The following is an 11,261-nucleotide window of genomic DNA, read 5'->3' on the forward strand; positions in this document are numbered from 1 at the left end:
TTTATTTTTAAAAATAGACCTGACACGAAAAAATTCGACCAGATTCTGACCCGACTGGACCAAAATGCACAGACGGGTGTGCAGTCTGCATTCCTGCATACACAAGTCAAACAGAAAGAAACCCTGTTGGCCTCGCATCCAATTTGGCCCACTGCTCCATTTATTTTCCTTTGTTATGTGATGACGAAGGCAAGGTAACCGCTAAAATATGCATTCAAAATTGATTGACAGGTCAGTCTCAATGAAAAATGTATCTACCACCAGCCACACAATGTCACAAGTGCGCTTGGCAAAGGACTGGATGAGCGCACACAAGATTATTCGGCTTGTCTCCGGTCTGTTCGGCAAAATTCCTGATGGCACTATTATTATACCTGACCTGTGTCTGAGGCACACGTGAAACTTTTAGACCCGAACCCGCTTGGGTCTTGAGTCGGACCTCTGGTTTTCGGATCTAATTGGACCCGTGAAGACCCCTTCCGATAACGATGCCATCTTGCACTTGCGCAATTCACGTTAAGAGTTTTAGCGTAGTGAGCATTCGTTGCCAACGGAAAGTGTCACTGTGACTGTTGATGCGGATATTTTCTTACAAAATTAACTGCAGAAGACATTTTTTACCCCTTGAAGCCATGTGGATTACTTCTGCGAAGGATGAATGCACTTTTGGGGGGTTTAAAGTCAGAAATTGTTCCCTGGTTCCTGTTTTCTACCGTTTACTAAAATAACTCCAAATGTCTTGGTCTGAAAGATGATGGAGATATGTATCTTAGATTGTTTGAGAGTGAGTAAAACATGGGGTCATTTTGAAATTTGTCTGGAGTATCGCTTTAAGGAAGAAGTACAGGTGAACATTCAATCAAAAGCTAGATAAAATTAGAAAAGAAATGAAATAACTCTCTTGTAATTCATTAAGTTATCATTTTTAGGATTTTTGTTGATACATTAACACAACAACACAAAGCCCCCACAATCTACTTAGACCATCTATTACCAATCAACACAAGCTTTATTTACAAATTGTCACAGAATTGATGCGTATTAACAATAACTGCCCATGTTTATTAATGCAAAAGTTTTAAATTGTCAAATATTATAAACAACTGAATATTATTTCATGTTACTGACAGTTAAAATACCCCTGATAGTCCGGAAACTGCATCCATTTCCACAAAGACCAGGGGTCTCATTTATAAAACTGTGCGTAGGGTCCATACTAAAAGTCTACGTACGCACAAAAGACAAAAATGGCATGCGCCAAAAAATATTAGTTCGGTATTTTACACCTAAAGCCCTGTTTTCAGATTGTTTATGATGAAATAGAACGGTTTTGACTGAAATTTCGACATATGCGGCTGCCCCGAGAATTTTTGGGTGTTTATTGTTTCACCTCCCACCTCTGCAGTGGGTGTGTGGGTGCACAGGAACAGTCCTTCCTGGAATGCATTGAACTTTCGTTTACAAAGACGTGAAACTCAGCGAGTGGTCAGGGGTGTTCACTGATATGCTCACACAAAAATCACTACAAAAGATGCTTTCCAACAGCTGTTTTAGCATTCGTTGTTAACTTGTGGACCTATTTTTCCAAACGCCTCACACCCGTACATTCTTCCGCTGAGAGCTTGAATAATAGAGACTCCAGCCCAGGTGGTGGCAATAATCCACCTTTGCCAATTGCAAGAATACAAACAACGTTCCCGGCGGCGGAGTAATACCGTACCTCACAGCACAACTAATACAAGTCAATGGAGTTGGAGGATAAAAACTACGATAAAACCTGTTGGAATGCGTATTTTGCAGAGATTTTTGTGTGAGCATATCAGTGAACACCCCTGACCACTCGGTGAGTTTCACGTCTTTGTAAACGAACATTTTAGGAAGGATTGTTCCTGTGCACCTATACTCCCATTGTAGAGGTGGGAGGTGAAACAACAAACACCCGTAAATTCTCGCGGCACCCGCATATGTCGAAATTTCAGTCAAAACTGTTTTATTTCATCATAAACAATCTGAAAACAGGGCTTTAAGTGTAAAATACCGAACTTATCCTTTAAGACTTATAAAACAAAGCAATGTTTCCTTTATAAATCACAGATCACCTGCAAGTGTGCGTACATGAATCATCCTCAGATCCCATCCTTCAAGCCCATTCTCCCGTCAAGTTTGTTTTTTTAAAGATCACAACCTTTGCGTGTGAACTGGTGCACGCTTTATAAATGCGACCCCAGATTCCCAACAGAATCCGTAAGTCGAATCTCAGTTCATAATGGCCCAAAGGTCCGCGTGACCTCTCATTTCACATTTCATCTGCTTGTCCTTTATGGTCATTACTCATTTATTTCAATTACGTCCCTCCTTTCATTTACGACTCTGAAACTAATCTTGCCAGTCGAGTGGATTTCACTCATTTCATTACACTGTCATTATGAGACTCCAGTGAGACTCAAAAGTCCATTATCAACAGACCCTCAGAATGAACCTTTATGCATTGGAACACACTGACCTGCCCTTCACCAGCTATACATGTAAGTACTGCACATGAGCGATAGACACGCCTACGTCATGCAAGATAAGCACTCCTATTTTAAAGCTACTGTAGCAAATGTTATTCAAAGACACGCATCCTGGTTTTAATTCAAGAAATGAAACCAAATGACCAGTTTTCAAAAAAAAAAATCTATTTTGGTTAACATGCTGTTATGTAATATTAATATATAATAAATGAATAAACAAATTCATATTTGTGACCCTGGACCACAAATCCAGCCATAAGTAACATGGGTGTATTTGTAGCAATAACCAAAAATACATTTTATGGGTAAAAATGTTTCTTTTATGCCAAAAATTGTTAAGATATTTTGTACATTTCCTACCATAAATATTTCAAAACTATATCATTTGTAATATGTGTTGCTAGAACTTCATTTTGGCAACTTTAAAGGCAATTTTTACAATATTTTTTGGCACCCTCAGATTCCAGATTTCCAAATGGGTGTATCAGCCAAATATTGTCCTATCCTAACAAAACCATACATCATCTGAAAGCTGAATAAATAAGCTTTCCATTGAAGTATAAATCAGAAAGGGATCTCCTTATAAAGTCCGTCCGTAAACATGCTCTATTCGTAGTATTAATTACTACTGTACATGTACAATCAAATATATTCAATCACATAAACATCGCACACCTGTATGCGATAGGTGCGTAAGAGAGCAGGACTCGAAAGTCTAAATATTGACAAATGGAAAAAGAGAGGTCCCGCACACTATCCACTTGCAAAAATAGAAATTACTTTATTGCAACATTTCGATCTCTCGATATACTTCAAGGAATCAAAAGCAAAGGTCAAGTTCAAATCCTGCTACCTTCGATAGACATGCTTAATTTAGATCAATACTGTTTTATCCACAGCCAGTGTCCTTCCTCTGTTGACTGGTTGGTTCGGGTCATTCGACGGTGACGGCAGGTGTTTTGTTTGACAAGAGCAGCGCGGGCTACTCGTGCCCCACATTTCAGTCCCCGTATCGGGTTCCTGTATCATGATAAAAGGAACGTTCCTATTAGCTTAGTGCTAAGAGCTGTGGCCACCATCCAAGAGATGTGTGTCTAAGACTCACTGGATTGGCATTAGTTGGGAATGGTATTTTTCCTTTTGAACTGGCATGTAGCTTATTATTCGGTCTTACATTGTACATGAGTACATTTGATGCATTTGCCAGATGCTTTTATCCAAAGCAACTTAAAATGCATTACAAGGTATGTGTGTTGCTTGTTAATCAAACCCATGACGTCTGTGCTGCTAGCATAATGGTCTACCAATTGAGCTACAGGAACGCTACCATGATACAGTAGTAGTACTTCAATGGTATGTCTATTGTATGTGGCATAAAATGTAGTGTCTTCTACATGAATTTTAGTACCATGCTATATATCAACGGTATGTCATGGCAATTCGTACGTATTTGCTACCCAGTCTCACAGGGTTCCGTGATATAGTCAAGTAATTTTCTGCTTCTTTTTCGTGATATTATCATGAATTTCCGTGTTTTTTCGTGGTCGTGTGGCGAGTTCCTGTTTTCGTGTGATTGTCACGTGTTCGTTACTCAACTGCTTTTTCCTATTTTTAAACCACTGTCGCTTTGGTTTACGGTTAGATTTGGTGCTTGCATTAGAATGTCACTTTATACATTGGTTTATACTATTTTGATTATGATTTATTTTTTTATATGTCGCCTGGCGTTAGGGTTAGAGTTGGGTTTGGGTAGGGATGTCATTATATGTAAATCTAACCCTAAACCAAAGCAACAATGGTAAGAAAATAGGACAAAACAGTTGAGTAACCAATACATGATAATCACACGAAAACAGAAATTTGTTATACGATAACGAAAAACGTGGAAATTCGTAATAATATCACGAAAAATTACGTGACTATATAAAAAAAATTTGTGAGACTGGGCTGGTATTTTACGAGGTGGCTAATTAGTATTAATTCATATGACCACATTCATACATTTTTGTATGAATTGCCTTTCCCCTGTGAAGTTGAGGTTAGGGGTGGGGTTTCGTTATTGTTTTTTTATGATAATCGTATGTTTTTGCACGCTTAACTTTGTACGATTTCATACAAATGAGCCAACTCGTAAAATATCTACAAATTCTCGTGATATCAGGATGGATATATCAAAGCTTAGGATATAACAAAGGTATTACAACAGAAAAATACTCTGATGGTGCTTTGGTACGTAGTGATGTATCCAGCCTGATCTCAAGAGAAATCGTACATATTTTACGAGTTTGCTAATTCGTATCAATTATACGAAGTTAATCGTGCAAAATCGTACGATTCTCATGAAAAAAATACAACACCAAAACCGAACCCCTAATGCCAACGTCACAGGGGTCAAGGACAGTGTTGGGGAAAGTTACTTTTAAAAGTAATGCATTACAATATTAAGTTACTCCCCAAAAAAGTAACTAATTGCGTTACTTAGTTACTTTTCACGGAAAGTAATGCTTACGTTACTTTTAAGTTACGTTTTCTTACTTGGCTGAGGCTTGATCTCTTTCAGGCCTTGCAGGTGTTTTTTATGATCGAAAAAGTATCAAGCTCTGGCCTGCCATCTCCTTTCTGACTCAAACTGTTCCCGCTCAGGTGCACAGAGTGCCTAATTCTACGTTTATTTTTAAATTGAATTAATTAAACCCAAAAGTAACTCACATTTTAATGTGTACATTTATAAAGTAATGTGTTACCTTACCCATTAATTCAGAAAAGTAATATTGTTACGCAATGCAAGTTACTTGTAATGCGTTACCCCTAACACTGGTCAAGGTAAATCGTACCAAAACTTACGAATGTGGTCGTATAAATTAATACGAATTAGCCAACTCGTAAAATATGTACGAATTCTCGTGAGATAGCGTTGGATATATCAAACAGAGGTACTTTGATCTATACCCCATCGTGTTTTGGTGGAGCTCCAAAATTAGATTCCTTACTAAAAATGCCATGGTACTACCACAGTCCCACGTAGAGGAAATAAACCATATGCATTTTCATAAGCCACCCAAAAAAGCCAAAACATTTAAATATTTGAAGATTAGTATTGGTTGGGGTTGCACTGCTGTCATATTGGACATAAAGTAAAATATCAACTTGAGATGTATTGGTGTGAATGATAAAAACACGTCAGTAGTCGGATCTGATGGTGTAGTGGGGCGTGCTCTGACACATTTTCGACGAGCCGAGTTCGAAACCCGGCTCGAGGTCCTTTGCCGATCATGTACCCCTCTCTCCACCCTGAACTTTCCTGTCCTCTCCTGACATACTGTCTATCAAATAAAGGCAACCCCCCAAAAAAACTACACAATCAAGTGAAGCAAAGTACATCAGTTCTGAAAGATTTCAGTAGACTCCTCATAATAACTAGTCCAGAAATAACAAGTTGTAAAAATAAAGAAATATTGAGTTATGTAAGAGATGAAATTGCTAGTCTTTGGTGAAACACATGGTATTGTGGCAATAATTTAAAAGCAGGCGCTTTATGTACACGACCGACACGTACGTCTCCATGCCTTTAATTAAATCGTAATTCTTGGGGAAACTCATAAATCAAACTGATGATCTCTGTATCTCTCTTTCAGTCCATGTTTTTGCATTCCAGAATTCTCAGTTGCCGGGTATACGGTTACTGTAGAAACCCGCACGCCGATCCGTTGAGAGATTCCAGATGGAGAATTCCAAACAACCTGGTGTGGAGTCAAGGCACCGCCGAGTACGAAGTGCGATGTGTTCAGACACAAAAACACCCGTCTCTATTTAATAGTGATGCAGATGATGGGAGGATTCATTAAGGGCTGAGAAATTTCTTCCTCTTGTTAAGACGTGCAATTATCGTCTAATTGAGACCGCCAAAGCGTAAATAAACTTCGAGGTCACACTTGCTTTTCCAATTTCGCTTCGGATGCATCCAGATCTTGACCGATCTCGCAAATTTGATTTCACGATTCGCGCTTGTTTTCTTCTCCAGCTGGCAGACAATTGACCGGTCAGGGGCGGAATTGTGTGATTTCAGGGCTCATTTCCCAGACATTGCCTAAAAGAGACTTTATAAACAGCTTGGGAAAATTACTTTGCATTTAACAAAACATCCTTTTGACATACAGCAAGTATATAGGTTTACAAATTTCAACTATTTAAGTAAAAATATATATTTTTATAATTATATTTTATATAATAATGTTGATGTATAATATTTACATTATCACATTTTCTGTATTATAAAATGCATTAGATATATTATTATTATATACTGTATATTATACATTAATATAGGCTATATTATTTTTCTGCACATACTGTATAAAGATTATGCATGTTATGACAAATCTTCACACTTTGTTTCCTCTGTATACATTATTTTCCTTTTATGCATCACTACATTTTCTCAGTTGTTATTCAGATGCTTTATGAAAACATATAGCCTGGGAAATTCAATTGCAAGAACCTTTATTTTTAAGCATATTTAAATTGCATGCCAGCATGGCCAGTTATCCTAAAAGACTGAAAAATTATTAAATGGTATTAAATATTATTAAGTATTAAGACTGAAATATTATAAAAGTATTCGATTTGATGTGTAATTATGGGTTCACTCATGTAAAAAAGCATTGTGATGCAAAACCATTTAGCAGGAAACTATTAAAATTAATCTTGTGCAATTTTCTTTCCTGTGGGTTCATTATTGCTTTATCTGTACATTTTGTAATATAAAGGCAATTAATGATCAGAAGCTTATGAATTAGCATCTGTTGCCTGGTAATGTATTTCATGTACCACAAATTTGCGGGGAGCAGCAGTCAGTCATAACAAGCCACAGTGATACTCATCCATCCACTTACACTCAACCCCTCCACCTCCTTTACACACACACACACACACTCGACCCCAATCACCCGAAAACCCCGTGACAAACAACTGCTTGCCCTTCTCACACACTCCACTTCTCCTGCACAAACTTTCCATCCCTCTTCCATTCCTCAGGTTTGGGTTACCACCTCGCCGAGCTGCGACGACCCATATCAGCCGGCCTCACTGGACGCTTCAGTCCGGATCTGGCACGGCTTACCGTATTCCAAGTTCCACCCATACAGATCTTATTTATTACTTTCCACAGTCATCATCAGTTCTAATCATGCAATTAAAGGTTTTTCCTATTGGTTGATGTTTATTCATTTTTAGGTGATATGGGATATAGCCTGCCACTATCTCTGCGATCCCTGTGTTCTGTATACAAGTTTAAATCAAAACTCAAGCTCCATCTTCTCTCTCTATATATTTTTTTTCTTCTTTATCTCTCTGTAAAGCACTGTGGTCAATGTTTATTTGTGCTATATAAATGAATAAACAATGTAAAAAATATACAGCATTTTTTTGTCAAATCAACATATATTTTTGTGTTACTTTAACTTAAAAAAATTAAGTTAAACAATTTCAACTTGATTTAATAAGTTATGTCAACTTTTCACAAGCCAAAACTTAAATAGTAGGTTGAATTGACCAAGTTGATTTAACTTCATGCTGCATTTTATATTTTTTTCAGTGAACTGAAAATATACGAAATGAAACATTTAAAGAGAGTTCACCCAAAAATGAAAATTCTGTCATCATTTAATCACTTTCAAGTTGTTACAAATCTCTATAAATTGCTTTGTTCTGCAGAACACAAAACTGAGATATATTGAGAAATGTTTGTAATCAAGCGGTTTTGGAGAACCATAGATTTCCATAGTAGGAAAAATACTATGATAGTCAGGGGTGCAAAAAAATCAGTGTAGTGCAGGATAAGTCATTACACTGTAAAACAAATACTTTGCTGCCTTATTTTTTTGCTAAATCATCTCTTTACTTTACATATTACAAGTCAACTAACTATATTTTCTTGTCAAAAGATAAGTTGCTACAAACTTATAAAATGAAGTTGACTTTTTTATAAATTATAACAACTCATCTCTAGGCAAGATAAATAATAGTAGGTTGAAATGAAAAAAAAATTTAGTGTGTGTATTTCAGCTAAATGTCAATTTTGCCAACATATAGCAGCAAACTAGGACTTTTAGGATATTTTTATAGCCATGCTGTCAGAACAAAAGGTCAAAAATGGTCCCTAACTGTAAAAGTTACCTGGTTGTACGGTATGTGGAAAAATAATGTTGTTGTTTTTTACCATAAACCACGCGAACACATTGTATTATACTGAATACATTGTGTTTTAGCAATGTAATAGTAGTACTATGAAAAGTTGCCTGTTTCCACTTTTGATTCTTTAAACGCTCGTTTTAAAAGTCGACAGCTTATAAAAACGTATTTGTTTTTTTTTTGGCTTGTTAGATGTACACCCTTGTCACACAGCAGCTTTTAGGTATTATTCTGTTTTTAAGTTTCCTCTGTAAATAAGTTTTTATAAGCTGTCGACCCCAAAGCGTTTAAAGACACAAAAATGGATTCAGGCAACTTTTCATAGTACTATTCTATTAGTAGAACTGCGTCCAATAGGGGGAAACGTAGTCGGCGATCCACTTTATTCTCCTTAAAGACTGCAGGGCTGCGTCCGAAACCGCATACTGTATAGTAGGTACTGAATTAGATGAAGTACCTACTTACTTAGCGTTAAAACAGTAGGTACTGTATAGTATGAATCATGGTAGTATGAATGAGATTCGGACGTACTACATCCGCCATGTTGCTACATCACGTGATATACGTCGTCATCACGTCATGTCATTTCAGCGCGAAAACAACAGGAAAACAACCGCACGCCTCGTCGTCTTCGTTGGATAACTCCTCTCCCGGGGCATCATGGGATAGTGAAGCGTCCATCGTATGCACACTGCAAAATCTAGCCGGAAGTAGTAGGTCATCCGGGTACTTTTCGCATACTGTTTTTCGAATACTACGTATTCGGACATACTACTCGCCTCGCCTACTGCTTTTCGCGTACTATATAGTAAGTAGTAGGCTGTTTCGGACGCAGCACAGGGCTCGACATTAAGGCTTGTCCGCTTGTCCGGGACAAGTGGGATTTTTTGTAGGACAAGTGTAAGAGAAAATTAGTTGTCCGACTGGACAAGTTAAATTTCAATCAATGTTACTTCACGTTATGTGCCGTTAACGACAGAGCAGAACGCGCAGCGCAAACCACCGAGCGGAATATTGAACAGAGAGCGCGGCACGCCGACACACACGTTTACATGTTACTGTTATTGTTACTAAACAAGCTGTGCGCGCATTAAACCTGATCGCCGAACACAGAGGGGCGGGAGTCGCGTGGAGTGGAGTGTAGAGTGATGTTTCTTCAGGCTCCGGCGTGAATAAATGACTTCACTGTGTGTCAAAAAAGCCGATTTAAGTCCGTATTTTTTCTCTTCTAACGTTCGGTAAAACACATAATGGGCTTAAAATCTTGTTTAAGAATCTGTTTTATAACGAGAATCTCTCTTTCAGCGCGCATGTGTGTGTGTGCTGCGCGACAGCTGATTTGAATATGACAGAGTTCGTCACTGTACATTAAAAATCCCACACGAACATTAGGCTACAGCGTAAATGCTAGGTTTAAGATTGATTTTATATATATATAACAGATAATCTAGATACATTTATTCTAATAAGTTTTTTAAAACATGGTAATGTTTTAATGTTTTGCTTTAGTGTTTTAATGTCAGACAATCATTGAAAAATCTTCTATTATTTTTTCTTTAATTGCTAGTCCGGGTTTGGTTGAAGGCTACAGTTTGTCCGGTTAGAACAAGTATGTCTCACTCAAAGTATTCAAATCGTTGACTTTATTAAATGTGCGTAGATGTGTGTGGTTAGTATAATGCACGCACACGCACAGTCCACAAAACCTCCTTTGATTTGAATCAAATTATTTAAACTATAACTATTTACACTATTCAGCCGATCTCCTTTCCCGTTATCATTCACTGCGCAGTCTCTCTAGCGGAAAGTTTTGGAACAGTCAATTTCGCACTTAATAACAGGGGTGACCGGATTAGTCCATTTATTAAAGGTGACACTTTTCTACCATCATTGAAATGTGGGAAAAATGAAGAGAAAGGCAGCAGATATAGCATCATTCTTCAGAAAGAGTAGCAAGCAGCCAAATGAATCATTTCAGTGGCCTAAATTCACATGATTTTCTGGTCTCTATAGTATTTTCAGCAACGGGAGATATAAATCCTGGTTTCAAAGTAAATTTCAAAAGTTTTATTTGATTAAATAGTTCAAAAAAACGAGGTTCAATTATGACTATAAATTGTATGTTAATCTCAATTCAGTTTAATTAAAATTCAAGTATTGTAGCAATTGTATGTTATACATTATTCTGATTAACACACCTATAATACTTTAAAGTATTTTAAGGTTGGATGATTTTATGTGCCACCAGTGTAACTGCTGGCCCCTACCTGGCCACCCCTATGAAAAATCCCTTGCTCCGCCACTGATTAGCATTAGCAAAACACAAAAAATACATTATATTTTAAATCTTTACCCGGACAAGTGACTTTTGTGCATGGACAAGTGCAACGCAAATTTACTTGTCCGAAGGACAAGTTGCTCAAAAAGTTAATGTCAAGCCTGAACTGGGTTTAAGGCTCGACAGCTTATAAAAACTTATTTCTGGGTTCTTTGGCTTGTTAGCTGTACATATTGTCACACAAGCAGCTTTTAGGCATTATTCTGTTTTTTTGTTATAAG

The sequence above is a fragment of the Misgurnus anguillicaudatus genome, chromosome 3, assembly GCF_027580225.2.
Source record: "Misgurnus anguillicaudatus chromosome 3, ASM2758022v2, whole genome shotgun sequence".
Lineage (NCBI taxonomy): Eukaryota > Metazoa > Chordata > Actinopteri > Cypriniformes > Cobitidae > Misgurnus > Misgurnus anguillicaudatus.